This window comes from Neolamprologus brichardi, chromosome 23 (genome assembly GCF_056152115.1).
Source record: "Neolamprologus brichardi isolate AB-2024 chromosome 23, ASM5615211v1, whole genome shotgun sequence".
NCBI lineage: Eukaryota > Metazoa > Chordata > Actinopteri > Cichliformes > Cichlidae > Neolamprologus > Neolamprologus brichardi.
Window position 1 is genome coordinate 40256285 of NC_142125.1, and position 6000 is coordinate 40262284.

At 38.3% G+C, this 6000-nt stretch overlaps 1 non-coding gene across 1 annotated transcript; it reads right to left on the reverse strand.

The window, feature by feature from the left end:
* Positions 1-1300: 1300 nt before the first annotated feature.
* LOC148096399 (5S ribosomal RNA) lies at positions 1301-1419 on the reverse strand. The gene has a single exon (XR_015717316.1). It is a non-coding gene; the product is annotated as a 5S ribosomal RNA (ribosomal RNA).
* Between the last annotated feature and the right edge of the window lie 4581 nt (positions 1420-6000).

Consider the following 6000-nt stretch of genomic DNA (forward strand, 5'->3'; position numbering starts at 1 on the left):
CTCACCAGATGCAGTGAAGTATGATTTCACTAACTCAGAGGGTGTAGCAACTGTAGCAGTTTGTCTTGAAACAACAAATGTAATCTCAACATTTCATTTTTCCCCCAAAATAGATTTTCTACTTTAATGTTGAAATTTCTACTTTATTAAACACTGTCTCACAGACAGACTGTAGCTTGGAGACAAATGAGATGAGCGGAACATCTGCCGGAATATACAATCACAAAAGAAAAGTGAATTCACAAAGGGAACACACACACACACACACACACACACACACACACACACACACACACACACACATTGCAGAGAGAGCTGCAGTCTCCAACAAGATTTAAATTATGGCAACTTTTAGTGGAAATAGCTGACTGCAGCATCACGATGGCACTAATGTAAAGGGTTGATTGACATGGATTGACAGCAACATCTGCAATTAAAGTACCCAGTGCAGCACCAAAGTGCTGTACAGTAAATAAGTAAAAAAAAACAAAATAGTAGAATAAAACAAAACAGAATAAAATAAAACACATAGTAAAGATTAAAGCAGCCCTATATTTAAAAAAACAAGACAGAACAGCATATAATCAACTAAAACAACTAACATAAAAATAAACTAAAACTAACATCTTACAAGGTGTCAAAGGTCAGGGTGAAGAGATGGGTTTTCAGGAGTGATTTAAAAACAGGCTGAGAAGAGGCCTGTCTAATCTCTACAGGCAGATCGTTCCACAGTTTGGGAAATGCTGCAGCAAAAGCACGATGTCCTCTAAGTTTACGCTCAGTCCTGGGTACATTCAGGAACAGCTGACCAGCTGACCTGAGAGAGCGGCTGGACGTATAAGGCTGTAGCAGCTCAGAGAGATAAGATGGGGCTAGGCCATGGAGGGCTTTAAAAGCAAATAAAAGAATTTTAAAATGAATGTGATGTGGTGTTTTTCCTGTAATTCTCTGTTAACTATGAACCAAAACTGTTTGATTGTTTTTTATAATTAGATTAAATTCCACTTGGCACATGTTGTTTGTTTGTTTTTTCTCTAACTTACTATGTCTCCATCTTATTCTCTCCCTAGTAAATGTGTTTTGTCCGTTTAATCAGTTATTGACAGTAAGGTGCTGTTTTAGGTTTTATGGCTGTTACTGTCAAAAGGAAATATTCCCTATGAGAGGTCTGTAATTAGCGCCTGGGAAATGGTCAGCGAGGCGCTTTTGTGCTTAAAAGAAAGCAGGAAGAAACTAGAAAGAGCAGGAAGGAGTAGTGACAGTTTTAGCGCCCTCTGCAGTTTGTGTGTGGAAGTGCAAAAGCTTACAGCACCTGGTATTCCCAGGCGGTCTCCCATCCAAGTACTGACCAGGCCCGACCCTGCTTAGCTTCCAAGATCAGACGAGATCGGGCGTGTTCAGGGTGGTGTGGCCGTAAGCGAAAGATCAGCTGTCAAAAAGACCTTTTATCAGTGGCAAATGTCACACAGTTTGATATATATTATTGTGCTAAACGTCATATGTTACAGCGACAACATGCAAACCTTGGTTATTAACTGCAGCTTCAACATTGAGCTGCAAAAATGATTTTCTCGCAGTAACATCTCCACAATAACACATGTTCGTTGATTACAGCACAGTGTAAAAGTGACAGAGAGCACACAGTGTGTTCGGACGATTTGGAAGTCCAACATTTTTGTGGTTTGGACATTTTAACTTAAATATAGAAAACAAAAAACGTAAGCGTGTATGTGTCGTTACAGCATGTATAAAAAGGCTGTTTCTGAGGTGTCCTTTCGCTTAACAGCGAGTCTGAACTGCACTTGACTTGATCTCTGCTCATCTCCAGGCTTCTCATTCGGTAAGAACTCGTTGGCTTTTGCATACTTCCAAGAAAGAGGGCGAACTCACTCTCCTGCCACACTTATACTCACATGCACATATACTCATATCCAGACATTGGCTTAAAAAACATGCTGGCATCATCTGGGTTCTGTGAGAATGCATATCATACATAAGTAATGCAAGTACTGCATGTCAGGATGGAGGCCTGTCTTTACTGATTTATGTTCAAATAAAGTTTAACGTTAATTCCACCTTCAGGGCATTTCAGTCGCTGAAGTCATCTTCACCACCTGCTCTTCCAGACGACTGACTTGTGCCTGAACACCTGCAGTTAACCAACCAACCACTGATCAGTAAAGCAAAAATAGTATATGTTCTCATTTGGAAAAATTCGAATTAGAAGTTTTATAAATTTCTAATATAATAATTACATTTAGCAAAAATGTTTTCTCTTTGTGATCCCATCTATTATCAATATCAGTGCTTACACAGCTGTGACATGTATGAGATTACCTAACTGCATTCAGCCACCTATGATCCTGTGTATGGTTCAACTCTTGAACAACCAAAAAACCCACCAAGGTTATTTAAAAGGCTTATTCTCAGGAGGATTAATTTCCACTTGTTTACATAAACTTGTTTTCTTTTTTGCAACCAATTAAATAACAAAATGCAAAAATCATAACAATAAAATAACTTCCAAACATCCTATATCAAAAAAGACCAACTTTTATCCTGGGCTGCATAAATTTGAATAAAACCTTTGCTACATATATGTTTATATTAATAAATTAATAAAGTAAAATTGTTATTATTAGTGGTAAATGATTTGTGTGTTTGTTGGATGCACCTCAGAGCAACAGGAAACATGTTGAACCGTAAATAGTGAAGTAGATGCGCACATCGTTTTCAAGAGTAGGTAGCGGGATCAAAGTGCAGATGGCATAACGGTGTCAATATTAGACTGAAGGGTCACATTTTCAGACACGCTCCAGTAACCTGCAGTCTTTACAGTGAGGACACACAAACATTAACCCGACTGGAACATCACTGTATGAAAATATATGATCTGTATTTGTCTTAGCTTCAAACACTGTTTAAAATCAAATATTAAACCGAACAGCGGTAATTACCTGTTCTGCAGAGCTGTGTGTAGCCATCAGTTAGAAAAATCAACAGGTCCTGTTCCCCTGTGAAAAGTCGCTCTGCTGACTCTTCAAGCTCAGGTTAACTCTGTCTGCTTCTGTTGTCTGTTAACATAATATCTTTGACAAATTTCAGTCTGGCCTTCATAGAGCTCATTCTACTGAAACAGCCCTTCTTAGAGTTTCCAATGACATTCTGATGCAAAACGATGCAGGAAAGTGTTCTGTACTCCTAATGTTGGACCTCACGTCAGCCTTTGACACCGTTGACCATTACATTTTGCTTGAAAGGCTGAAATACTGGGTTGGTGTATCTGGGTCTGCCTTAGAGTGGTCCTCCTCGTATCTCTATGAACGATACTTTTCTGTGGCGGTCTCTAAGTACAGGTCATCTTCCACGTCCCTGTCCTATGGTGTGCCACAAGGTTCTGTGCTGTTTTTAATATATCTACTTCCTCTCCAGCATATTTTGAGCCCCTTTGAGGACATTCGCTACCACTGCTACGCAGACGACATCCAGCTATATATATCTTTTAAACCTGAAGATGTTTCTAAGCTGCAGATTCTAAATGTGTGGACACGTCTGTGTGTGAGTTATTCAGGTTCAGTAAGAAGGTAATATGTCTGCAGAATTTGTAATTCTTATGAAGATATTGCTTGTACAATAAATAAAATCCCTTTAACTTCTTCTTTTGGAGAGTGTCTTTATATATTTAGTCATCTTGGGGCAATCCTTTATTTAGTAGTAACCCTAGTCGGGGATATATATCAGAGTTTACTTTCAGATATGAGCATTGTGTTTCCTGTGGATAAATGAATTATTTATTTATTTATTTATTTTTTGAAAGACTGGCTCATGTAAAATATCTGAAAGTATGGCAAAGCTCTCCTGTTACTCTTTATGGACACCTGAGCTTCACCATGAGGGCCTGTCTTTATTCACTTTATTCACTGAAATCCAGTTTTATAATGAATTCACAGTAATCACTGACACCTTCAGAGCATTACATTAAAGACATCTTCTACACCTACTCTTCCAGACGACCGACACATACTTCAACCACTGCAGGTTAACCAGCCACTCATCAGTAAAGCAAAAACTAAATGTAAATGTCCTCATGTGGAAAAGACTGAAACACAACTCCCATATGTCACTAATGTAACAGATCCATTTAGGTAGAGTGAGAACACTAGGCTGGATGTGTTTTAATGCAGGAACATTCATCATGTCTTAAGTTCAACAAATCATTTACATTTACATTTAATATGTGAGCTGGATGGTTACACGATACAATATGATTGTCAACAATACCTGCAATGAACGCTGGTTTGAGGGCGGAGTCAAGGAGGCCATTTACATGAAAAGGGAAAGACCATCTCTGAATCAAGGAGGGGGCCTAAGGGTACATCTTTCACCATCTTACAATGCTGTGATTGTAGCCATTCTCCAATTCTCTGTGAATGGTACTCAAGACCATTGATCAGTGGTTGTTGATTAGTGGTCATGAGAATTTGCATAATCATGATTAAGGAACTGACCTCCCAGCCCATTGTTCCTTCAGTCGGCTGGTTTCTCTGACTGAAAACGCTACGTCCAGAAGAACAGAATCAACTTTTGGAGATTTACTTCCCTGGATGATTGAGCACGCATCAAGACCTTTTAATCAGGCCAACAAATATCTTGTACTCAATTTTAGCAGCAGCCATTGTGACTGATGATGAAACTTGTGTAAAAGTGCGAAGCTGTAAAAAAGTAATTATAAAAAAACCATTTTGTAGCTGAATGTTACTGGATAGCTGTTTCATCTGTAACACATCAAAATAACCTGCTAAGGTTTAATAGGCTATAAGGAACACACTCACTTCCTGGGCCCTGGGCAATAAGAGACGTTTTGTGTTTTATAATTTATTGATATGTTTGATCCTTTCTGACCTACGAAGCAGCCATTAGAGCACCATGTCCACTCTAATAGTTCTGTAGTTTGATGCTTGAGTCGTTGCAGACTTGTTGAAACTCCCTCACCTGTCAAGGCAGCGTCTTTGTTATTTGAGTCCAGCAGATGGCAGTGTTTCACTGTCATATGACGGCTGTCTGAAGCTTCAACTGGATTATTCGTTTAAATTAGATCGTTTTATAGAATAGTTTGTGTTTGCTAGGTTTGCTATGCAACAGTGGGGAGGAAAAACTCCTTTTTAACAGGACTATCAAGACATGAGTGATTATTGCAGTGGGGCACTATCTGTGCTATTTAAAAGAAATATTAGGAACAATAAAACTCTGAGGATCAGGGCTCCATTTAACTCCAGTGTTCAGTGGCATTTTAAGAGAGTGAATACCGAGGCTAAATGTGTTTGTAAAGCAAAAGCACTTTGTTAGCCTTTACAGAGCAAAGCTATGGATCAATTTGCAGTGAAGAAAAATCGAGGTAGCCACTCTGTCCTTTCCTAACCAATCACAGAGCTCCTTACTGTGATTGGTTAACTAAATATAATATAAATATAATATAAAGATGATATTGAAAATAATCTTTTGTAGAGTCACTACTTAGTGGGCAGAGGACAGTTATCACTTTGCTGGATGCTTTAAAGTCACATGTTCTTTATTTGCTGTATGCAGATTAACAGGATATTAACAGATTAACAGCTTTCATTAGACTTCATATGATAATCAACAGTGAAGTGTTTCTCTTGTCAGTGTTTATTCTTGCTCATTGAATGATGTCTGTTCAGATAATATGCTGCACTCATCTCATGTTTCTTTAAATCACTTGTCCAGCTGCCAAACTCTGAAAGAGTTACAGTTTCACCACTGAGCACTTTGAATGGTTATTCTTTTATTTAAAAGCATTTATTTGAGCTGCATCATCAATACGACAAAAACAGTGACTTCAACATTAGTTTATCAAAATATATTTAGGGGGAAATGTTCCTACACCCCTCATGTAAACGTTACACCTCCAAAAGGGAGAAATAATCAGAATAAGGCGTAATCATTGTCTTGATAATAATGACCATGAAAATGAAACTAGGC